The 27,132-nt window shown below is 38.7% G+C and overlaps 1 protein-coding gene across 1 annotated transcript in view; it reads right to left on the minus strand.

Annotated features, from left to right (window-relative positions):
- LOC124262932 (rho GTPase-activating protein 7-like) overlaps positions 1 to 12,531 on the minus strand; it is a 234,708-nt gene extending 222,177 nt beyond the window's left edge. The window contains exons 1-2 of the mRNA XM_046697533.1: positions 12,281 to 12,531; positions 2,052 to 2,313 (exon numbers count right to left, since the gene is read on the minus strand). The gene's annotated coding sequence lies outside the window, so the exon portion shown is untranslated. The remainder of the gene's footprint in view (positions 1 to 2,051; positions 2,314 to 12,280) is intronic.
- Positions 12,532 to 27,132: the final 14,601 nt, after the last annotated feature.

Consider the following 27,132-nt stretch of genomic DNA (forward strand, 5'->3'; position numbering starts at 1 on the left):
ATCGCTGGTACATCAACCCATGTCCCCCTCGTGATCGGTGAACAACTTATAATGTACCATGGCTAAAATCGGTAACCAGAATGGTACCCTGTACCCAGAGCAGGCAGACAAGGACAGATTAGTTAGTTCTGCATTGTGCAGTGAATTTAACCAGTTCCTTGTTTCTGAACATGGCAGTTTCTTCTGTTTCTGGATTTTAACAGTGATACTGTGTCATGAGAAGCATTCCAGCATGCTGATTACAAATCAAATCACATGCATAGTGAAGTACATACAGTACTTGTATAGTCCACAAGTCTCAGAATTATCCAGCAAGCATTTGTAATCAGTCATGTGAACCGGAACTACAACATGAACCAGTTTTGGTTTGGGGTCGAGGACTATGGACTTGATTGTTCCTCAAAATGATATCAGCATCATGATTGTTCAGTGTCTGTGACACTGTATGGTATTTTGGGTCATCTTAGCACTAAGCTTGCTTCGTGGAACGTGTCTTGCTTTACCCTCCCATGTGCCATGTGTGATAATGAGTTCCCTTTCCTGCATATTTAGGGTATTCATCAATGACTGATACATTCTAATAATTACTTCTATGAAATTTGCTGGGACTGTCTATTTGCCTGGGACTAGTAGCCCTTTAAAAGTTAATGATACTGAAGAAATGTTGGAACCCATTTTGGGCCTCACTACTCTCTTCCATTGTCTTCAGTTGATGTGAATGTAAAGTCAGATTGCCACACCTTGATTTATTTCAGAGTAACTTCAATTCTGTTGATGGAATGATTCAAGGTTTTAGAAGTTGTTAGGGGAGTAGGTCATTATCATATGATAATACCTATAGCCTTAAAGGGGTGTTGGGTTGCTGAAATCTACACTATCAGTTAATAATGTATATGGTACTTTGGAGATGATTATCCTCTTCCCTGATAATATCTCAGGGTGACTTCGTCTTATTACACAGCCTTATAATCAAAACGACAGCAAGGATAAGTCAAATACTTGAAACATCTTTGATATGTGACCTTGATCTTAATTTGACAAGTAATTTGTTATTTGATATGATTAATGCATGTTTTAACGACTGCTCTTAATAGAACAACATCTTCAGCTGTTTTCTCAAATCTTAGCAACATATTAAAAAGGAAATTCTGTGATAATGTTGAAATACAATATCATAATCCAATGATTATCACATAATGAAACCTACTCAATGAGTCATAGCTCATAACATCAGGAATCATTTAATGAGGAAAACACTGTCGTAGAATGAAAATGCAAATTATAAATCAGAGAATTCAAAACATGATAGTTTAAGGGATTCAGTTCCCAGCAGACTATATGCAGTTTAAAAACTGATTCTATGACATTGGCTAGAAACCCTTGGAATATATAGAGGTATTTATTCATACATCTTGCTAAACAAAATTCTTTTAGTCTCTTACATTTAATGATACATCATTCAGTATAGATATGAATAATGATTGATAAAGTATTCGGGATAAAACTGAAATAAATAAGTCCACCCTGTCTTCATTGCTACTACAGCTGTTAAACGACACTCAGATGCTGAAGGATATACAAGGATATACACTATAACATATTGATACATTGTTATTCAGTTCTGCAGTATTCCTGTGGTATAACCTTCTTACTTCTCAACTAAATAACAAGGGTGCATTGGAGTTACATTGCCAGTGTCTAAGGATGCCACAGTGAATTGTGACCATTAGGCAGGTCAGATACCTGTGTTCCTGGGTTTGAATCCCAGTTCACTTTGATCATGTGTCTAGGCTTGTCTATGTGATAACTATGTAGTTTCACCTGAGTGGTAAACATCTCAGAGATGGATCCCACACCCTATGGTATAACCGGAATACTCTTAAACCAAACTCTGTTGCTCAATGATTCTGACAACTTCTATAGAATGTCTTGTTGACTGTGCCATATCGTGAGTGGACTCTATATATTCCAATAACAATACAACAATACAATTCCTAATACTTTCATAACTGATCTTAACTTGTCCCACATGTTATACAAAAGCACCTTACCTGTAAACTAGATGATCAGGGCCATGCTTCCTGTTCTCCATCACATTCAGGTATCCAAATCTTCGACCAGGCAAACACACTAAACCATGTGCAACTGCAGACAACACAGCACCTGTGTTCTGAGGAGGGGACCCCCGATGGAGGGGCCTTTGTTGTTTTACTTCGTGTTTTTTTCTGATTACAACCAGATGGTTCCCATCAATTCCTCAGTTCCTGGGAGTGGTTAATTCTTCAATACACAATGGCAGCTGGTCAGGTCTTGCTGTAATACAAGGTTACACTGACATTAAACAATGTTGCCACATGTATGTGGGAGGAGGTATTGTGCAATATAACATGGAAGGAGGAAGTGACAAATATACTCCTCTGTTAAATTCTCACTACAACTGTTTTTCATTCTTTTCTACACATTTATTCTATGAAACACAATGTGTAACATGTGAAAACAATCACATAACTGACCAATAATATACTGACATCTCATGAACTTCAAAATACACTGTTTCTGCAATATCTATGCTGGAATGTCTGTAAATTCATTCAAAATGAAGACAAAAGAGAGAGTGTTTGTTGAGACTATTGCTCATCTTTCTTGAGGTTGAACAATAAATCTATATCACTATGCTCAATCTTTCCTTCAAAACCAAATTCAAATATAGTTGACATATTACTTGTTGATCTCTAAGTATTTTAGTGCTCGCTACTACTGTCAAAGTCCTGTATTTGGAAAACAGAGGAAGAATTACATTTCCTTTACAGATGTCCAGTACGTATTGTATGGTTCATGTTTGTTCTCACATTTGACAATAAGGAAAGACAAGTACCAAGATGTTTTGAATGTAGACCTCATGAAAATGAGCGCAATATCCCAATTCCTGATAGCAAATTTCAGTAACTCCAAAAATCAAATCTGTATATTTCACTGTTTACTGATGTGTAAACTTCTGACGTTTCATTTCAGTGCAGGGCAGCTGGGTAGCCTAGTGGTTAAAGCAATCGCTTGCCACGCCAATGGCCTGAGGTTCTATTCTTCACATGGATACAATGTGTGAATCTCATTTCTCGTGTCCCCCGCCAAATGTTGCTGGAATATTGCTAAAAGAATCATAAAATCATACTCACTCACTCATTTCAGTGCAATTTCAATGGTCAGACCAAATCCAGAATTATCTTTGAAACACTTCAGCAAATGAAGCAGGCTGGTCAGACTTAGTGTCAATAAATTGTTTGGTCCAGTTGATAGATACACTTGTCCGGTACCTTGGACCTCTGGACTTTTCAATAGTATTCCTCACAATACTGATGTCAAAGTCTGTGATATTGATCGAAATCAGAGACTAGTTGTTAGTCTAACATCATGGAAAGTTACAGATGTAGTTTTCAGTCTTCCCCAGCATTTAAAAAATATTGTCCTAGGTGACCAACCAAACAGGAAATCTGAATTGAAAACATTTGCTGCTGAAGCTGAGAGATATGATCTTACATACATCACAGAAAGAGCCAGGGGGGATTCATGAGTTCTGCCTTTTAAAAATCACACACACCTGTCCATGAATTTTCCAACCAAAGAAATATGACTTAAAAATATGATTAAAAACAAATCAGTGCATGAGGTGTCTCTCATGTATAATCACATGTGACTCAGTCATCTATGGAGTGGCCATTTGCTACTTGATATACAGATCTGTGTGGGCTGAAGCGGATCTCCTTGACGGAACTCCATCTGAAGACTACCAGGATCGGGGAGTGACAAATTCTAATTTCCTGTTTAAGAACTTTGAAATGTCAAGCTGTCCACAGCAAGTGAGTCTGTCAGTGTGGCAGCTAGATTAGATCATGGCTTGAACCTTCAGAGAGGAGCTGCTAAAATACTATAATCTTATTTCAAAGAAATAGGCCTGGACAGAAACTGTGGCTCAGAGTGGCACTGGTCACCTCTGAAGGTCCTTGAGGTCTTGAGCCTGTTTTGTTGTGCCTGCTTCTAGATTTTGGTATTAATACCTTGACAAATGGAATGTGTAATTTCTGTAAAACTATCAATATGCATAAAAGAAGAACAAGAAGACATTAGCAGAGATATTTTAGGAGTTTGAACCAAACTTGCTTGGACTGCGAGTGTGCTAGTCTCTCACAGTCCTTGAAACATATTCAATGTTAGCCTACAAGCCTCCCTTCAACACAGGGAAGTTCAAAAGTATCTTTAGGCTAAACAAGAGGAAATGTTCCTCAGGCATCTGTGCATCACTTTCAGTTCTGTGCTTCAGTCACAGACTTTAATAGGAAAAAAGAATACTTTTTAAAGTTTCCCAAATCCTATTCAGCATACTGTTTTGCCTAGAAAATGACATGCTTGACTACATTGTATTTAAGGCTCAAGTTCTTGTTTTTTTGTAATCAACTCTGGGTAAAGAAAAAGATCTGTCTGCCATCTCACTTTTGAGACAAATCTAGCCAAGAAATATTTATTTGTGGGTATGAGGATAACTGTGTTTGAGGAAGTGGGGATGGCATATGGTGACATCCCTTTATGTGGAACAAGAAACACAATGGCTTCCACAAGGCTGATTGACCCTCACGGAAACGGTTCAGTGATGGCTTTCACAGAGTCAACATACCACGGTGAGTGAGTGAGTGAGTGAGTGAGTAAGTGAGTGAGTGAGTGAGTGAGTGAGTTGCTTAAGTCAGCAACATTTCAGCTGTATCAAGGCCACTTGTACATAACAAAATGGGGGGCCTATGAGCCTGGTTATACTGTTAAAACTTCAGTCCATGTCAGTGGATCTATTCTACCTGTAAAGTCATAAAATCTAATCCCCCTTTTAGTCCTTGGGTCACCTTTTACATGTATAGGGGCTAAAGTGATCGATTCTACCTGTAAAATCCAGCCCCTCCCTATGTTCCCCTGTAAACTCCTACAAGCAAGGGGATAAGGGGATTGGTTCTACCTGTAAAATCCAACCCTTCCCTATGTTCCTGTGTAAACTCCTACAAGCAAGGGGATAAGGGGATTGATTCTACCTGTAAAATCCAACCCCTCCCTATGTTCCCTATGTAAACTCCTACAAGCAAGGGGATAAGGGGATTGATTCTACCTGTACAATCCAACCCCTCCCTATGTTCTTGTATAAGTTCCTACCACACTAAACTGTAACATCCCAATACTGGAAGAAAGGCTGGGTAATATATAATCAACATGAGGACTTAAACCCACACCTAGTCCATTTCCATCTAACACATTATCCACTGTGCCACATTCATTCAAATGCCTGCCATGTTTCAGATAATGCTTCATGTTTGAAAACAACTTTAACCTTTATGCTCCTGATTTTCTTTCCCAGTTTAGAATAGGTTAAATTTATAAATGCCATGACGAGTCAGGGAACATCATCCCATCAGTGACCTCTGTGGTATGGATGTTTTATAGCTGGTCCAGGATGTCTGTCATTCTGTCATGATAATGGTCACTGCTTTGAAACTTAAACATTTTTTTAGACACAATAATTATTTTTGTAATCACTAAAATAAATTTAAATTTGTGAGAATTGAAGGCAACGCCTATCCAATTTCATCCTATAAAGAGTTAAATTTCAATTAGGCTAATGTTTTATGGGAATATTATGACCACTTACATCCTTGTTAAGCTCCTGACAGTTTTATTAGGCCGTTATATATGGCCATGGCTGCACAAACTGTCTGACATGTCAGGAGGTGGTATGTACTAACACTGGAACATTTATCATGGCTTTCATTCACTTAGTGCTCCAGTTTGAAGATTATACTTCCAACAACTTAATGTATCTCAAAACACATGTCTAATACTAGTCTGTCTCGCAGTACCTGAACCACATTATTGTCCCTACTTCCTAGCCCTCCCTGCAATGCTAAAGCCCTAGATGAAGCAAGTCTAGATTCCCTTAGGTTGAATTTCCTATCTGACTCGGGCTCCTTTTCAATTTAAATGGATTTATTTGTTACTATCAAAATTATATATCTTCAGAGACTATGTGTTAGTCTAATTTATTACTCATAGACCTTTATTCATTCTTTTCTTCCTTTATGAAAAAATAGAATAGATAAAAATACATTCTATATCCTGCAAAACCAATCACAATTTGCTTTTAAACAATATTTGTTTCTTGTAACACAGTTCTAAATTATGGTTGCATTGTATCATGAATCGACCAGTTTTAGTGGGGACTGCAAATTCAAAACTTCAGTTGTGTTGCACAGTGCACAGCCCGATTAAAGCACATCCCACGGGATAGCGGTATGAAGAGGTACTCATCAACCAATGCTGGTCTTACAGTGCTCTCCATGCATCAGACCGGCTCAGTAACTTGGGTAATATTGGACAAAAGGAGTGAGTGAGGGAGTTTAGTTTTTCACTCAAGCAATATTCCAGTTATATGGCGGTCTGTCCGAGTCTGGACCAGACAATCCAGTGATCAACAGCATGGGCATGATTTGCATAACTGATGGCATTGTGCAGGCAGTGGCCTGAGTACTCCCGTTAGTTGCCTCAGACAAGCAGGGTTACTGAAGGTACATTCTAACCTGGACCTTCCGCGGGTATTGGCATTCATCTGGTCTTATTTGGCTCCATGGATCCAACATTCAGCTCAATGGTTTGCATACTATTGTGCCAAAGGAGCTAACAGGGTAGATCTATACTCATGACATCAGTTACTGGTTCATCTCCATGGATCCGACAGTCAGGCTCAGTGGTTTGCATACTATTGTGCCAATGGAGCTAACAGGGTGGATCAATACTCATGACATCAGTTACTGGTTCATCTCCACGGATCCGACAGTCAGGCTCAGTGACTTGGTTATTATTACATGAAAAGAGGATAACAGGATGGATCTATACTCATAACATAAATCACTGGTTTGTCTGGTCTAGATTCAAATATTTAATGGCTGTCATCACACAGGTGGAATATTGCTTACTGCAAGGGCTGTGAGTTAGTGAGTGAGTGCGTGCCTGAGTGAGTGAGTGAGTGACTTAATAGGCTTGTGTGGTGGCCAAGGGATGCAACTCTGCACAGTGAATGTCAGCAACATGGCCGTCCACGCCACCAGTACCAGAGGGGGATTAACGGTAAGAACATAACAATGTTAATTTAACCCCTTACAAGAAAGTGAATTTTTTTAAACCTCTCAGATGCAAAAATAATTAGTCTGATTAAGTTTAGCTTCAGCAAATTAACCGCTGCCAAGAATAATTCCTGCAACTAAGCAGTCTGAAGTGGCCTCTTCATTTGGCCTTTAGAAGCATTGCACACATATTGCTCATGTGCTGTGGTTATTTATGCTCCAGTTTTTGTATATTGAGATAAACTTTTTGCATGTCACTTTGGGTGTCCTCTACATCTCAATTTCAAAAAGGAATGAGCAATTATCGTATCAGTTGCTGAAGAACACACTTTTACCCAAAATGCATTAGAATCTTGAAACTCATTTCCTTTGACATTTCAAAAGTTCTATTGGATGGTCTTTGTTCGACACTGAAAATATTTCTGATTCGAGAAAAATTGTGTTTTTTCTTGATGTTGAATGCCCATCTTTCTGGTATAATCATCCCTTTTTATAAAAAGAGTCCTTTATCAACGATCAGACAAACACCAGACGTACCTGTGAAAATATTACTCATCATTTGGGCCAGACATTTGGGGCTATGATTGCATTCGATATCATGGATCTCGTAATGTACACGTTTAAAAGAAGTTCTGCAAATAAAAACGATACAATTTTTAAAGAATTTCTTGTCTACAAAAGGTAACATTTATAATAATGTCCATTCAAGTGTCTAAAATGATTTCTAGGTTCATTATATAAACATATGTTAAGAGAACATGGAGACTCAATTAGGATAGGTTGATCATTATTTAGATAATCACTCATACACCACGCTAGCACAAAAAGTTAACGATTCAAGATGTAATTTAATGATAACCATTGTTAAAAGATAATTCTCATTGATCAAAATCTTTTTAAACTGTATTATCAAAATGAATCAGTTCTTGGTGGACAGTTGCTTTCATATGTGAAGTATCCAATCAAAACATATATATCTACAAAATACATCAAAATAGAGATCAGACCAATGTTTTATACATAATTTTAAGTGCTGAGACAATTTGTATAGGCTAAATTATTCTAGACTTGAGTTAGATCATTTCTTAGCTCATATTCCAGGTGGAGTAGCCTAGTGGTTAAAGTGTTCGCTCATCATGCTGAAAACCCAGGTTTCGATTCCCCACATGGTACAATGTGTGAAGCCCATTTCTGGTGTCCCACGCTGTGATATTGCTTGAATATTTGCTAAAAGAGGCGTAATAATAAACTCACTCACTCACTCATTAGTCTGTTATTTATATTTCATTTTATATTATATTTAAACTATTAATTATTACCTTAGAGATTTGTGCAAGTCTAATTGAACCTTTAGTTAAAAAGGAATGCTTTTCACCAGGATTCCATAATAACAGACTGTTATGAGGACTAATATGATTGCATGATTATTATTGATTATAAGCATACATCCAGATGTGGATGAGCAATTATCCACATTCACAAAGGACCTAGGTTATAGAATTTTGTCACTGTTATATTTTTGTTGTATGCCGCACTCAGCAATAATCCATCTATATGGCGGTGGTCTGTAAATAAATCCAGACAATCCAGTGATCAACATAATGAGCATTGGCCTATGCAACTGGATTACAATTTACACCATTATAGATATATATACCACATAGTTATGATTCTCCAAATAAAACAGCAAGCACAAACTGCTTTATGATCAAACATGCAGAATATTGCAGAAACTTCCCTCCATGTAACAGTGACCCTTTGACCAGGTTATTGTTGGAGCCATGTTTGAACCCTGGTTTTCCACTGACCCACCAGCTGTGATATTCTGATTTTCCGACTAAAATAATTACATGCCATAGTGAAAACCTTAGTTGTAAAACCTGGACCACTTTGGAGTCAAATTCTCAGTACAGAATTTGTGGAAGAATACAAAGAAATAGAGAATCTCACCCAAGTGTCTACTGATATCGATTATATTGAGTGTTAATATATTTGGTATTAGAAGACATGAGGATGAGATTCTATTTATCATCAAAAATCCATTTTCATTAGTTTTCAGTGCAAAATGTACATCTCTGAACACGGTTCTGCCATTAGACTTGCAGTGACGTCATCAAGTTTATGATGTCATAGCATTGTGATCTCATGTAACTGATGACATCAGGGAACTGTACAAAATCTACTGTCGAAACGATATCTCCTAAGAGATCAAACATGTTTGACATGTATGACCTAGGAGATATCGTTTGATCTCATACAAGCAATGTCTCCAGTGGAACACAGTTTTGGATGATAAAAATACTTATTGCTAACCTATATATGTATTCACACAAAATGCATTTCGCATCTGCATGCCGCATTCCACTTACATGTGCTGCATAAACATAGGTACCTCTGAGCTACCCAACCACGCCCACGTAGGTAAAGGAGACTAAATGAATCAGTGACGTATGACTTAGGTACATGTACCAGGTGAGGATAGCAACCCTCAATAAGATATTATTTCCCTACAGACATGTCTGCAGGAACCCGGTGTCAATATTCAGAACCAGACACTAGAAATGAACATGTGGTGAGGTGAAATTGGGTTTATCGTCGTGCTTGAGAATATTTCGCTCATATGACGACATGCATGCGTGTGTATGTGTATGTGCGGCTGCTTGTACTTGCCCAGACTGAAGCTGGTTTTATAGTGCTAGCCCACTGAGATACCATGCCGCAGTGAAGCATGAATACCCCACTCAGACACATTATACTGACTCCGAGCCAACCAGTCCTTGTTGTACCCATTAATGCCGAACGCCAAGAAATGAACATGTACCCAGCATGGAGAAACTCAACTAGACATGCAATATTCAAATAACTCTATAGCTTCTCTTTCACCATTGTTGACACATGTCAGTATTAAACTATTTACCTGAGGACCGTGCTCGGATATTGCAATGGGGCAGGTCATGAATGAAAATGGATTTGGTGAGTGTGTAACTGAAACATGTTGTATACTCCATATCAATATCATTAAACAAATAAATTCTGTTTCAGCTAAGCTGTTGGGTAGGCTAAGGTTCATTGAGGGAGTTTAGTAATGAGAGCCAGTTGTCCCAGTAGTAGTATATGCAAACACTGGTTGACACATGGTAACCTGTGCCCTGTGATCACAGCCAGTATACATCACAGTCAAGACCACCTATGAGAGAGGTGTTGATGTCGTGTCACACCATTTAATTCTTGGGTGCACGAAGTTTCTCATGCTGTGCCATTGAAAGGAAGAACATGTAATGTGAAGGTTTCTGCTCTGTGGTCCCAAACGTCGAAACTGTGTGTAACTGAGACATTGGTCTCTGTATGATTTCTCTGTGAATTGGACACTTCATACAAAACAACATGAATAAAGAAAGTTGGTTTGAATTACTTCCTCTTTCCTGGAAATAACAATTGTCCTGAGCACAAGCTCTACTCAATGAGTGAGTGAGAGAGTATGGTTTTACGCCACTTTTAGCAATATTCCAGTAACATCACGGCAGGGGACACCAGAAATGGGCTTCACACATTGTACCCATGTGGGGAATCAAACCAGGGTCTTCAGCATGACAAGCAAACGCTTTAACCACAAGGTTTCATACATAAACAATTGTAGAAACTACCTTCTGTCATGCTGCTGACATTCATAACAAGCATAATCTGAAAATTGTAACCTTTTATTCTGTCTCACCGACCCATGAAAGTCTGGGTTAGAATATTGATCTTCAGTAACCAATGCTTGTCGTAAGAGGCGACTAACGGGATCGGGTGGTCAGGTTGCTGACTTGGTTGAGACATGTCATCGGTTCCCAATTGCGTAGATTGATGCTCATGCTGTTGATCACTGGATTGTCTAGTCCAGACTCGATATTTCACAGACCGCCACTATATAGCTGGAATATTGCTGAGTGCAGAGTGAAACAACTCACTCACTCACTCATTCCTGTCTCACCAAAGGGACGCAACTTTACCAACATCTTACACTGCTGGGCCACTTGTAACCATGTAACCGCAAAGACCTACTTGAATAAACATAGTGTGATGAAATAAATGATTCAATTACACGGCATACTGAAATACACTTGTTTCCCCTCCATCTAATCCCCTACAGCATAAAGAGGCAGGTATCTTCTCCCTCATTCACCCCAACAATGCCACTACACGGGATGCATAGGATCTTAATTCAAGAATTAATCGTTTGGGTGAACCCACCTGGGGATCCCTTTACACCAGCAGGTGCAAGAACAAGCACAAACCATCCACCCATCTCATCCTTGTCTCATATCGGCATCCAACAAATCCCCACTGCAAAATACCACAGAGCAAACCTCAGCTTATTACCTGGGCTTATTACGACAATGTGTACATACCAGGGCATTTAGTCTCTGAGCTCTTGACAGAAAAAGTTAAAGCACTAAGAGCTGTTGTAAGGCTTTGCAACAACACAGGTCTTCGTTGAGATATGACTGCGTATGTAGCTACGGAGGAATGCCGCCACTCAATACTGTCACACTGGAGTCGTACTATCATATAAAAAACATTTGTCTCCTCCAAGTGAGAGATTTTACGATTATAGTACAAATACTCAAGTGATAAGGTATGTACAATAGAAAGAAACTTCACAGATATTCACAATGAATTCGAAACCATTATCAGAGTAACTGCTCTTTCAAACTAAAAATTGTTGAGTAAACGAACAAATACATTTTTTATTTCAGTGGTTTTTAAATCAGACCTTTTTCTGAATTTTCATTAACATCAGTGTTATAAAGTAGATGCTTTTGAACAAACAGATGGCTTTTTATCAAACAGCCCACGTACAGTTTTGTGAACAAATGATAATTTTTTTCAGAGTTTATATTAAAGCTTTACAGTTAACTTCTCATAATGGCCAAATCTTTTTATGATTAAGATATGAATCCACACAATTGATGTGCTGCTCCTCAGTCTTCAAAAATCTGAAATCCTTAGAACAAATGTTCTTTCCACTGTTTTCTGTGATTAATATTTGCTGTACAGCACCAGATCCCAGTCAGACAAGACACAAGTCCCGATGTTACCATTAATAAAACACAAGAATCCTTGTTGAAGCTGCTAACCCGACAACTCACCTTGTTAATGAGGAAACTGTCCCCAGGGCAGGTGAGCGAAATGGTGCGGCTCCTTGAAAGTCACCAGGTAAGTGGCACACAGAGAGAGGAGATACTCGAAAGCTCTTAAAATAATGGCAGGATCATTTATCACTCCTGTCATTATCATACGATTAACCCAGCTTGCCCCATCTTCCAGAGCCAGGCGATCTCCCTTCAGACCACCAGTCTGTCTCCTGTATTCATACACACGTGTAGAAGGGGGAGATCTTGGGGAACTCCACAGTAATCAAAGCATGCTCAAGTGTGCTGATTTTTATTGACACCTCTGAAGAACATAACCGTAACACGACACTGCGTATGACAGACATGCTGCAATCAGTTGTGAGGAAACTATTAGTACGATTCTTACATACTGTGTGCCTGACACTTATCATTATGGACATTATTATCTTCATAACCAAATATGATTACTTTAAACATGTGGTTGTGAAGCATTTCAACATGGATGTCATGCACATAGAAGTGCGTAGTAGAGAGCACATCTCGCACTTGCAACAGAAATAGCAACTCGCTGCTTGAGCATTTTGCACACAGAAATGTCATTTTTTGCAAGCGTTAAGGAGAAAAACACCTGCATGTAGCAGATCCTGGCTTGAATATGCAGTAAATATTCACTGAGCATGAAGGGAGCCAGAGAGTATGTTACACCAACTTGTTGATCTAAGAGTTGTGAAGATGGAATCTCAGTGTCATCCTGCCTAACCTATCTACAGCACCTCCCGTGCAGACTAATCTGTACATGATCCGTGTGTGGACTCATGGCAGTGGAGGTCCCCAGTACCTCAACCAGACTGTAACAGTGACATACGATTGTGGGGGTATAATTTATTACTGGGGCTGTTCCACAAAGCAAAGGTGTAAGCGTGTGTTAAGTGAGTTCTCTTCTTGGATAGGGCCTTGGACGGCTTAGACTAGTCTGTCATACAGACCCTGAAGCAAATATATCCAAGAAAGCCCACGCAAGTCTAGAAAATGTGGCAAGTCTAGATATCCACAGCTTAATGAAGAAAGTCTCAGGGCTCCTTTTCATTATATTTTATATTTTTAACTATGAACTTATTTTTCTGTAAAATATGTTCATTTCAGGGACTAGTTGTTAGTCTAGGCTAAGACTAATGCTTAGTCTCTGAATATATGTAGTTTTGAGAGTAACAAACAAACCCATTTAAATTGAAAAGGAACCCCAGGGAGACCAAAGATTACCTAAGGAAATCTAGACTTGCTTTGTTTAGGGTTTGAGACAGACTATGGATGGCTGTACTGAATGTGGATGTCATTGTCCTCCTATGGTGTTGCTCCTGGCTCAGGTAGATTGATGCTCATGATGTTGATCCCTGGATTTTCTGGTCCAGACTCGATTATTTACAGACCGCCGCCATATAGCTGGAATATTGCTGAATGTGGCGTAAAACTCAACTCACTCACTCCTAACTCAAGCAAAAACAAATTGTCCAACTTGATACTTAGGAGATTGCTTCTTCAAGACAAAACAATTCTCTATTAAATGTTTGTAGTAGGAATGTCAGACAGTGTCTGAATTCAATAAAGGTTCAAACTCTCAGATTTGATTCAAATGAGGTTCAGTTACAAGATTGTTACCTTTATTCTTGGGGATATCATTTTAGGATTCCAGTCTGTAAAATTAAGCCATAATTCAATCACTTTGTGGTTAAGTGGAATTTTCATTCCTCATTTATGACAAACTGGATGTAATTTATTAAACTAGGACACTAAATATGCAGAATATTGACACAATACTGTCAGTCTGAACAGTTTATCTCCTTCTTATCTGTGGTTGGTAGATAACAGTGATATCAAACACTTGGGCTGCACAATCCAATGGTTAAATCCAATGCAACCCTTCTCATCCAGTCATTGACTACGAGATTATAACACCAAAATCAAAACCTAGGATGGAATACGGCTTTTATTACATGTCCGTAATGAATACATCTAATTGTATGAATAGTCACACACTGATACTTCAACTACCTTTTATCTTACATCCTAGGGAGCCGTGTGAAGGTGATAGCCACGTTAGTTATCACGAACAAATATATTCACAGCAGGAGATTTTAGATTGTCACCATGCAATGTCACCATCACACATGAGAACATGTTCCGGGACGTGTCCACCCAGGCTGAAACATTCATGTACAATGTAGTGTAGGCTGTAGTTCATGATCAAAGTCAGCCAGTGTTATACGTGTGTGTGTGTGCGTGTGCATGCATTGTCAGAACATGGGTGAGTGAGTTTAGTTTTACTCTGCTTTTAGCAATATTCCAACAATATCGTGGCAGGAGACACCAGGAATGGGTTTCACTCATTGTACCCATGTGGGGAATCGAACCCGGGTTCTCAGTGTGACGAGCGAACGCTTAACCACTAGGCTACCCCACTGCCCCTTGGTCAGAACATGAAGCGATAAGTCTCTAACAATGACATCAACATTTATTTTTATTTCTATCATGGATCTTGCTTTCTTAGACTAACAACTAGTCTCTGAAATGAACATATTTTACTGAAAAAAGTTCATAGTAAAAAAAAATATAATATGATGAAAAGGAGCCCTGAAGCTGAGGAAATCTAGAATTGCCACATTTTCTAGACTTGCGTGGGCTTTCTTGGATACATTTGTTTCAGGGTCTGTACGACAGACTATTGCTTTCTCAAGGCTAGTCTTTGTCTATTTCTTGATTTACAGACCATTCTGCTATAAAATGTAGGTGAGGTGAAATTGGGTTTTACGTCGTACTTAAGAATATTTCGCTCATATGACGACGTGCATGCGTGTGTATGTGTATGTGCGGCTGCTTGTACTAGCCCAGACGTAAGCTGGTTTTATAGTGCTAGCCCACTGAGATACCATGCCGCAGTGAAGCATGAATACCCCACTCAGACACATTATACTGACTCCGAGCCGACCAGTCCTTGTTGTACCCATTAATGCCGAGCGCCAGACAGAGACCAACAAGTACCATATTTTAACGTCTTTTGGTATGACGCGACCGGGGATTGAACCCACGACCTTCCGCTCTCCTATAAAATGTAGGTTAGTGTAAATGTATAAATTGTATTAGTCTCACAATAGTTTGTTTGTTCGCTGTTTAACGCCGCACTCAGCAATATTCCAGCTATATGGCAGCAGTCTGTAAATAATCAGACCAGACAATCCAGAGACAAACAGCATGAGCATCGATCTACCTAACAAAGATAGGATGACATGTGTCAACCAAGTCAGCAAGCCCGACCACCCGATCCTGTTAGTCACCTCTTACAACAAGCATGGGTTGCTGAGAACCAATTCTAACCAGGATCTTCATGGGTCTCCCATAATAGCTGAAAAAGTGAATTTTTTTTACTCATTCACTATCTGACTGTGAGTAGTCAGGGTAAGAATTCGTCCCCAGCAACCTACCCTGGGTGTAAGAGACATCTCAGAGGATTGAGGGGTCAGGCTTGGACATTGGGCTGATTGCCTGTTAACATACCATGATGGTCGGGGGTTTGCTCACAATATCAATCATTTGTTTGTCTGGTCCAGGCTTGGTCACAGGTTGCCACATCTAGCTGTTTATTGTAAACAGTCAATTGTTTAGTGAACAAAATTATAGACTGCATTTTAAAGTTCATGCACTGATGAAACTAAAGCTTTGTCAATATCATTACTGGGCAATTATTTACCCATACTACATTTCTTTTCTGTCAAAACATCTGTAATACAGTCATGTAATTACTTGGGTCTTAGAAACCAGCACTCACAAAAACTTGTTCTACAATCCTGTGTCACTTGGAATATGGCATTTATTATGGTGAATACAGTAATGACAGTTACAAACATATTTGAAAAAGGGCTAAACTTGAAGTTGGCCACAATTCTCAACAAAGCAACCACATCTTGTAACCTTCCCAGTTGAAATAACAGAACACACGAGTTCACAGAAAGAAAAGAAAATGACATTTCACTCAGAGAAACGTGTAGCAAAACAAAGATAAAAGATACAACAGGTCACACGACTCAGACATATTTCCTCCATCAAGGTCTAGGTGACCCTGACTGAAACAGCTGCCCATCCACGCAGTTTTACTCACAACTAATTAAACATGAAAGGGTGACCTGCAAAATTTCAAGTCAACACAGAAATTTAAAAAAGATCTTAATCACTCAAATTAAATGTTCCTGACAACTACAAGCACAGGAAATTACAAGTCCTACAAAGGAGCAAAGCATCTCCTTGGCTGGGTTCTGTTCAGTTAATTTCCATTAGTGAAGAGGGCAAGCAGATACAAGGGTGCTGACATGTCAGTTTGTTTTTATGATCTGGTGTAACAAATATCTAACTGGTAAGAGTAATGTTTCACTAGACAGTAACCCGGCACTATGGTCTACAGAAACACTACACCCTGTTCCTGGAAATGTCTCACCTGACAGCAACACTACACCCTGTTCCTGGAAATGTCTCACCTGGCAGAAACACTACACCCTGTTCCTGGAAGTGTCTCACCCAACAGTAACACAACACCCTGTTCCTGGAAATTTTTCCAATTAACTCAAATCTTTATTCACTATATCCCCCCCTTGCAACATTTAAGAATTTAGAGTTGAAACAGATGATGTTTTTTTAATCTAACAAGAATCTTTTAGATTATGAAAATATGCACAGAAAAAGGAGATTATAGACAAACACTCACCGCAGGCTATAGGTCAAAGGTCAAAGGAAGTAGAATGTTATAATGCATGGGTATAAACTTTTATGAAAGGAGTAAGTGGGATTTAGAAGCATTTTAGAATAAACTGGATGTATGGCTACTTGTGATACATTTTTTCATTCATGGCTTTATAAGAATCATATAGGCAGTATATGACATGAAGCACGTCTCAAGCTGCCTGCTCTGGGAAAGCCATACAGGGAAAACTAAACATTTATAACACACTATCACATGGCCATTTAGTCATAAACCATGTACACTATATTCCTGTGTTGAGAAGCTGTTGAGGCCATGAGAATAAGGTCAAGGTCATCAACTACAGATCTCACTATGAGCTGGGAAATACAAACAAAATATTACTGCATGTTACACTCTTGTTAACATAATGCTGAACCAATACATTTTCATTGATTAAAAAAACAGAGGTAATGTGTCTTGAGTGTGAAGTTTTGTCATAAGGGTTTAGATAAAATACAGACATTAACAGCAAATGTTCCCAAGTGTCAACACAGATCGGTGATTCTCTCCAGGAACTTCCTGTCTGACTCTGGGAGGTATCGCCACTTTTCACGGTATCAAGGGTTTGTCTCAGCTGACGTGACCACTTGCCATCATCTCTCCTACACAACCTCACCCAGAGTAGGATGTTTAAACCGCAGGCAGCCATTTAATAAATGTGTTTATCATGATTCCTGAAATAAAAGCTGCCCAGGTGAACTTAATGACTTCCTCAGGGAAATAGGTTCAGGAAAATGTCAGGATTATGTTTAAATATGTCTCAAAGTTTGGCAATTATAAGTTAACAATTATAGACAAGGCTGGTAATTAAACAAGAACCAGGCTTAGACAGCAGACAGTCATGGCGAGTCGGATCAAAATCTTTGAAACTTTGTTCTTTTCCATAGCTAATAGTGTTAATTTTATCCAACTAACAGTTAATGACTTCCTTTATAAAACCACCCAAAAAGTTTTACACACAGCACAACCACTTATGGCTCAACCAGTGGTAAATGGGATACACGACATTGGAAGAAAGTCTTGGAGGAAATGCCTTCAGACAGTAATACAACAGCGAGACAGTACGGTCTTGATTGTTTTATGATCTGACAATCAATATTATATGACCATGGTAACCAAATTATCAAAGACTAAATTATCCAATCTAAAGTTAGTCTGTGTGTTACTAACTGAGGCAAAGCCTGTGTTGTTAGAAACACAAGAGCAGGACTGAGGGTGCAGATCCCATGTTGTGTTCCATCACTGGACACATTTCTTATGCACAGGTATAAATGTATATGAGACATCATGCCTTCTGGATTTTGGTTTAAAAATGAGACTGACTGAGTTTTACGCCGCTTTTTAGCAATATTCCAGCAACATCACGGTGGGGGACACCAGAAATGGGCTTCACACATTGTACCCATGTGGGGAATCGAACCTGGGTCTTTGGCGTGACGGGCCAATGAAAATGTGAAACCAAAGGAAGAGGACCATTCTGACCCTGATGGTTTACATTTTCAATCTATATTGGGGTGATGAGTTTTCTCTAACTTATATACACCATGACAACTTCTATATTTGCTAGTCCAGTATTACCTATAACAGTGTCATGGCAGTCTAAAGAATGGTTGTAAAATATCTGGTTATTGAATATATGCCAAACATAGTATCTTTGAAAAACAAATACTTCTTTCAACTATTTGGTGGTCTAATAGTTAAGAGTGCCTGACAAACGATCCAGACGTACTGCGATCAAATCCCTTCAACCAAAAGAAAAGCTTGAATTCTTGTTTTTATATTTTTGAACCTGAAACACTTAGTCCAAACTTTATCTTACAAAGAAGCATTGCAGGGATGAGTAATGTGAAATAGAAAAAAGTAAATCTTCACGTTTCCTCGTTATCCCCACTGTTAGGACTTCTACGTATGGTGAAAGGTCCTTTTTGTATGCAGCCTCTACAGCCTGGAATCAACTACCTCAATATCTACGTGACTGTACAGAACTTTCTAATTTTAAATCTTTACTAAAGACGCACTTTTTCAGATTAGCTTATGAGTGTAAACGATAATTCATTGCATTGTTTCCATGTATCTCTCTAATCTTTTATTCTCTCCTATAGTCTGTTTGTGTGTACTTCTATGTCTTGCGCTTTGAGCATGTTGTACATGGAAAACAGCGCATTACAAGCATGCTATTATTATTATTATCTCAGGTGTTCTTACCTGTAGAAAGAATAGTTTTGTTTTGAGTCAAGTACCAGCACTGAGATCTATAAGCAGATATATGCCAAGAGTTTTTTAGATACAAGATATAAGATATTTATTGCACAAACATTCCATATAGAAACAGTGACAATATTTTATGAACTATATTAACAAATACCTAATAGGTCATGGTAACAATACTATACAAAAACAAATATTTTATAATGACCTACGATTGACCCATGTATTCCACTAAGTACGCTACATGGGTTAATACACAGTTAGTTTTTGTACACCTATGTGTTCCTGTGCTTCATGGTATTAGGGACCAAGAATTTCACTTTCTGGGAGGGACAAAGTGGGAATTAAAGAAATTACTTTGTTCCATAAGTGCTAAAAGAAAACATATTTTGCCTCAGGTTTGAAAACAAAGAAAAGAAATTGTTTGACATGTGCCATGAAAGAAAATAGGGTGGGAAACAATAATTGTTCAGAGGAATAATAGTTAATGCTGTGAAGCTTCAACAAAAATAACATCCCAGTCAACTCCCTTCCATCGCCAAGAGATGCCAACCCTAATTTAGCCCAAATAGTATTTTGGGCAAAAACGGATGCAAAAATTGGTATTTTTTTGCCCAAATTTGGATTAACTTTTCGAAATAATTTTCACATTTAATAAAAGAATGTATAAAGATATTCTAAGAACTTGTTATTAACATTGTACTCAGCTAAAACAGTGGTAAGTACTCACGTGCACATATAGCTTGTTACTGAAAATATTTGGTTGAAATTTATTGTGTATGGTACGTATGCTATTTCATAATTTAATTTAATGTACTTTTTAAACAATTTGTATGTTTTTACAGCTATAATAGTTGCGTATTTTGTGGGGGGTTTTTGGTAACGAATACGATAAAATCATATGGGTTGGCATCTCTGCTATACCCCCTGTATCAACAAACTACAGACACTGCTCATCAGGGGTGTGGGGTAGCCTAGTGGTTAAGGCGTTCACTCATCATGCTGAAGATCCGGGTTCGATTCCCCACGTGGGCACATTGTGTGAAGCCTATTTCTGGTGTCCCCCGCTGCGATATTGCTGGAATAGTGCTAAAAGTGGCGTAAAACCATACTCACTCACTACTCATCATGAGAATAAAAATCTTTACTCTTAGATTTAAGTTGAAATGTGACTTTTAGACACAAGGAATAGGTACTTCTAAGACAAGAATTCAGGAGTTATATCTAATCAGCTTTTGGCAAGTCACCTATTTATGGAAACAATTAAAAAACAGCTAACACAAAATATTAAGTTCTGTTTGAGACCTCCATTCCTTTGATCTGTGATTGAGTTTGCAGTGCCACAAGGCCTCCTGGAAGTCTGCATGTTCATGATGCCAGGTGGAAACTCACGTCAAAAGTCATTTAGCGCCAATGGTTATTTTGGTTAAGTCATAAATCCTAACCCATTCTTGTGTCTGTGGTGCTAGTTCTTTAGGCCCCTAAATCTGTTTTCCTTGACATATTCTATGTAGATCCTTCAACTAGAAAGTGTTGTTTGGTATTTGGTCTTTTCATCAAAGTCTGTGTTCCCCTTGTTGTCTGAGAATGTACACACAGTCGGTACAGTGAAGCCATCCATCATAGACAGGATGGCACAAATTTGATTGGATAGTGCAACTGCAGAGTGGCAAATGGTATGATGCTACCAGTGAATCCTTAACTTTGGTGAGTGAGTAGGTTTGGCCACATGAGTGAGTGAGTGAGTGAGTGAGCCAGCAATTCTGGTATAAAAATAGTTTAATGCAACATATCAGCTGATGTTAGATTGATTGATTGAGTTTAGTTTTACTCTGTGCTCAGCAATATTCCAGCTATATGGTGGCAGTCTGTAAATAATCGAGTCTGGACCAGACAATCCAGTGATCATCATCATTCATGAGCATCGGTCTATGCAAATGGGATACGATGGCATGTGTCAACCAAGTCGCCTGACCATCCGATCCCTTTAGTTGCCTCATACGACAAGCATGGGTTATTGAAGATCAATTCTAACCCAGATGGTTGGCAAGTCTTAGAAGGTACCGTTATAGAGAAATACAAGACCATTGGTATAATTCTAGTAAATCGAGAAACTTAAAATGGTCAGACAGGGACTCACACCCATGATATTGGTTCCTTGATGTGACACTATGCACAACATAACAGATCTACACCAAGCTTCCTAGCATGCACGGAGAGCGGAAGGTCACGGGTTCGATCCCCGACTGCGTCATACCAAAAGACATTAAAATATGGTACTTGTTGGTCCCTGCCTGGCGCTCGGCATTAATGGGTAGAACAAGGACTGGTCGGCTCGGAGTCAGTATAATGTGTCTGAGTGGGGTATTCATGCTTCACTGCGGCATGGTATCTCAGTGGGCTGGCACTATAAAACCAGCTTACGTCTGGGCTAGTACAAGCAGCCACACATACACACGCATGCACGTCGTCATATGGGCGAAATATTCTCAAGCACGACGTTAAACCCAATTTCACCACACCTCACCTCCTAGCCTGCACACCTTAACATACTTAAACTCCCAATTCCCTTCTTTTAACTGAAACTAAACACATTTCCCCAAACTAGCATCTCCAGAAACCAAGAAATCAGAATCCAGAAATGACACTACCCGAGATACCTGATCTCATAAAAACTAATGTCTGCGCTTTGTGCATAATGTCCTTAGTAACACTGAGCATCTTTGAGGTGGATATTAGGCACTCTACAAATGTATTATATTATTTCTACCAACATTTCACTAGTGTACGTGTTCCATCAATATGCACATTAACTCACTCATCTGTAAGTATGTGTTGACAATATATACTACTCAACAGCAGTTAAGGATCACTCTATACAGTCATATAACCATAGATAATCTGTCATGGCATACATCAGATGATCCTTAACTTCTACTGAGTCCTATATCATATCTATCTATCCAGACTGGACAGCCATATTCCCATACGCTACAATGCATGAATGATATGTCTAGACAAGTTTAAATTTCAAATGGAAATGACAGACTAGACACAAGCAATGTGATAGCTCACCATGACAATCAGCTATAGGCTCGACTCACATATCGCAATCATTCTGAAATACAAACAGCATGGACACCAGCAAATCCTGGCGTCTTGTAAGCCTGATAATCATGTACTATTGAACAAAGATGATTTGATATGAGCAGAGAAAGTTGATCCCACTAATGACTGTCACCACAAACTACGTATGCCATAGCCACATTGACCTTTTACAGCTTGGTTTTAAAGAAACAACACATCAAAATTTGATGAACCTTGATATCATATTACACAGCAATTAGCAGGTGAAAACAATGTGATGTGGCTTTGTGGATCTGAAGTGTGGTGTGCTCTCTGGAGAGGAAAACAAATGGTTGAGGTAGGGAAAGGTGCGTAGGGAGTTTCTCAGGCAGAAAATGACGACACTTGAGATAATTTTTCCTGCCTTTGAATTGTTAAAAGGGTCAAGAAAGGATGACATTTTCAGGAAGCTACTTGAAGTTTTCAAAGGGGAATGTATACCATATGAGCAGTGTGTTGAAACCTAGCAAAGCCACGTGACTACTTTATAAGAACTTAGTTTTACTTTATACAGAATGGCCTTTATCCAAAGGAAGCAATTGGTATTTCAAAGCCACAAGTTTCCTGGAGTAATTCTGTGATCTGCAGTTCATACTAATCTGTCATGATAGGAATGATATTAATCAGCGTTAATAGATGTTATACTAATTCTGGTGTATGTAATTAGCAAACTTGTTTTACCATACACACAAGAATACTAGTAGTTGACAGCCTATTTTTTATATTTCAGCATAATTTCTTTTGGAAGCGATTCTAATACTCCAGCTCACTACTGAGGCCTCACATTTGAGGGTTCAAAATATGAATGAGTGAGTTGGGGTGGGGAATGCTTTGTTACAGTTTGTCAGTTGAATCAGGGTGTGCTATCTTTATGTGGGAGGAAGTCCTGAACTGATGCAGATCTCTGACAAGTACCACTTTGGTGAAACCTGACTAGCTCATTTGGAGACAAGGGGTTCCTTAGACTAACAACTAGTCTCTGAAATGAACATATTTTATTGAAAAATGTTCATAGTAAAGAAAAATATAATATATTGAAAAGGAGCCCTGAGACTTTCTTCATTTTCAGAAAATCTAGACTTGCCACATTTTCTAGACTTGCGTGGGCTTTCTTGGATATATTTGCCTCAGGGTCTGTACGAGAGACTAGGGGTTCCTGGGAGTGTGTGCTCATGTGATGATCAGTTAACACCTAGTAATCAGATTACAGATTGACACACCACCAGAGGAGACCTCAAGGACTACATAACCTTAATTTCTAGTACATGACTATTCCAATAGAGAGATGACATTCATATTCCAAGTGGTGAACTGTACAAAAGGCTAATCAGGTATAATATCCAAACTTGGATTAATACTTTAGGAATAAATAAATATTTGAATGTCCAAAAATAAAATAGAATAAAATAAAAATGTTGAAAACCCTCCCTAAAATGGTTCCTTAATCAGATAAAACTAGAAAGATGTCTCCTCCTTCCCCTAATTCAGGGTTGAGACCTCAAACAATTCATTTGATTCCTTCAATTTCAAAATCTCTAAGTATGAAAATACATATTATACATGTTTTATTGTAGTACATGTATATGGTTGATTCTTCTAAGCTTACTAATAATTGGTATTGGTATTAAGTATACAAAATTCGGTGAAGATGGGTGAAGTAGTTTTAGAGTTATGCTCTGAACACAAACCCTACCCTTCAAAAAGACCAAATCCAAATTTTTGTTGCCATGAAAACAGAATAAAAAATAAAATGGAACCACCTACCCCCACCCCCAAAAATGGCACATCTACATGATATGGAGAGGCAGTATAGCAAATTTGGTGAAGATGGGTCAAATAGTTTCAGAAGTTTGCTCTGGAAACGAACTGTACCCTTCAAAAAGACAAAGTCCAAATTGTTGCCATGGATACAGAAACAAATAAATTTTAAAAAAAACCCCCTCAAACCCCTAAAAGGCACATCTACATGGTATGGAGAGGCAGTATAGAAAATTTGGTGAAGATTGGTCAAGTAGTTTTAGAGTTATGTTCCAGAAACAATGGGATCGCCGACGCCAATAGCAATGCCAACGGAAACTCAACCAAAAACAATATGTCTCCCGACCCTTTTGGGGGAGACATAATTAGACTTACTGCAATTTCACATTTTTGCAATTGCAGAGGAACATTTCAGTAAAATCCATCACAAATTCATAACATGCATCATGTCATATCTGTTACCAGATATTGGATGAAATGGGTACATTTTGAACAAATCACACTCAGAAATATTTCAGCTTTAAGACAGCAGGCAGTAAATATTTGAGACTGGACCATATAATCCAATGACTGATACTAGAGCATTGATATACAAAATTTGGATAAGATGCCATGCATTAACCAAGTTAGTGAGTCTGACCATAGAATCTTGTCGCATGTGTAGCGGCCAGAAAATTGCCGAGTCCCATGCTGGGATTCAAACCACGGCCCTTCTGATCCAGGTGAAGTGAGGTGAAATTGGGTTTTACGTTGTGCTTGAGAATATTTCGCTCATATGACGACGTGCATCCGTGTGTATGTGTATGTGCGGCTGCTTGTACTAGCCCAGACTGAAGCTGGTTTTCTAGTGCTAGCCCACTGAGATACCATGCCGCAGTGAAGCATGAATACCCCACTCAGACACATTATACTGACTCTGAGCCGACCAGTCCTTGTTGTACCCATTAATGCCGAGCGTCAGGCAGGGACCAACAAGTACCATATTTTAATGTCTTTTGGTATGACGCAGTCGGGATCGAACCCATGACCTTCCGGGATTCACGCTTCTAACCACTACACCACGGAGGCGGTTTCTGATCCAGTGTCGGATGCCCTGTCCACATGACCAAAGAGGTTAATCCCGTCAGTAAGCTGACAAGGTAAGGATGTCATCTGTAGGATGACTCCGCACCCTACTACACGCGCTTCTTATGACAAGCATGGGTTGCTGAGGGATCTATGTAGGATTAACATCCATGTAATTCACACTGTCCTCGTGAGCTGGACAGAAATACGGCAAGGAAAGAAGTAGTCTTTGATAAATAGGACAACATTAAACTACATTTTCTTCATCAGTTTGGTAGAAAATACCATGCTGTGTCAAATTTATTTTCCATTTATTTCATTTTCAATCAGTCAACCCTACATTTGCTTGTAAATCCCGACAATGGCAATATATTTCTTTACATATAATAATGATTATCATCCCAGGAATTTGTGGGTCAATCATCCATATTCACAACTATCTACCTGGGTCCATCACAGTTCTCTAAATCGTGAGAAAACATCATTAACAGAGTACACAAGTCTCTTCCCACACAGAGCTGTGGGATTTATTTCACAATAATACACCCTCTCCCATGTTTCAGTTATTCCTGACGAAAAGAATCATTGAACCAGAAAATAGCTTCTTGTACCTGGACAATACCACCTCGGTACGATAATAATGGTAATGATTTGTGTTCACTGGACATAAGCTTCAGCTATTTACTGCGGGCCTCATCTATTCACTGCGGAACTGCTTCCACACTGTGCCTATAGGGAAATGATTGACCATGATGGCAGATATGAATGAAGCTATGGCAGAAAAAGGATGTTGCTTCTCCATGATACATCCACCTGCTGGTTGGTTTGGTTCGAGGATGAAGGTTAAATACTGATATGAAAGGGAGGTAACTCTTTAATGAAAATGTGCTGTAAGTTCAAAATATAATTTAGACTGGTTAAATGATAACTGGTAATACTGAACACTGAAAACACTGTATATTTATCTCTTAACTGATATCCTGTGAGTGAGTGAGTGAAAACTCAACCAGGTGAACCAGTGGTTGAGAGGATGAGCACTAATCCATGCCATCAGAGTATAAGGGTGTAGTTAATTGATACCACCCAAACATTAGCTGACTCTTACATCAAACAAAGGGTATGTGGAAACTGCTCAACAGACCTACAGTTGTAGTCAAAGCATTAATCTGGATAATACAAATATATATTAGAGTGCATGCAAGCAGGCTTTTTCTCTGATGCAAACATCATAAAACATAACTGGACTTGGAACTTTTCCCGCTACAAAAGAGACCTTTATAAAAAAGATAAGGACCTATAAAACATGCTATGAAACCTTATTAAGCACAATAGTGGACCTCATTTAACCAAATTTGAGACCTTGACCTTATTATGTATGATGTGAGACCATCTTTAACAAAATATGAGACCTTGTTAAAGAGCACACCATGAGACCTATGGTGAGTGAGTTTAGTTCAGCAATATTCTAGCAATATCATAGTAGGGGACACCAGAAATGGGCTTCACACATTGTATCAATATGGGGAATCAAACCTGGGTCTTCAGTGAGATGAGCGAATGCTTTAACCACTAGAAGGTAGAGTTGTGCTTAAGCTATCCATGTAAGGATGCTCCTTGCTTGATGATGAATGTGGATTCAGTACAGTGACCTGTACATGGCAAACTGCCAAGTGTTATCAGCTCTGGGCAACATGCACACAAGAGCTCCAGCAAAAACAGAACAAACATCTACCTGCATCTTCATCTTCCTGAAAGATGATTTCAAACACTTGTTAATTTGTTTATTTATCTGTTTCAAAGAAAACAAATTACAGCATGCTACCTAATACTGCTTATCCAGAATTTCAATTTACAATTTGAAACGAAACCTTGAGTTTAGAAAGCGCCCACCTCTTAAAACCAGCATCATGTTGTTTATTTTTGT

This window comes from Haliotis rubra, unplaced genomic scaffold (assembly GCF_003918875.1).
Source record: "Haliotis rubra isolate DU_JTF1 unplaced genomic scaffold, ASM391887v1 Scf86, whole genome shotgun sequence".
In the NCBI taxonomy this organism is placed as follows: domain Eukaryota; kingdom Metazoa; phylum Mollusca; class Gastropoda; order Lepetellida; family Haliotidae; genus Haliotis; species Haliotis rubra.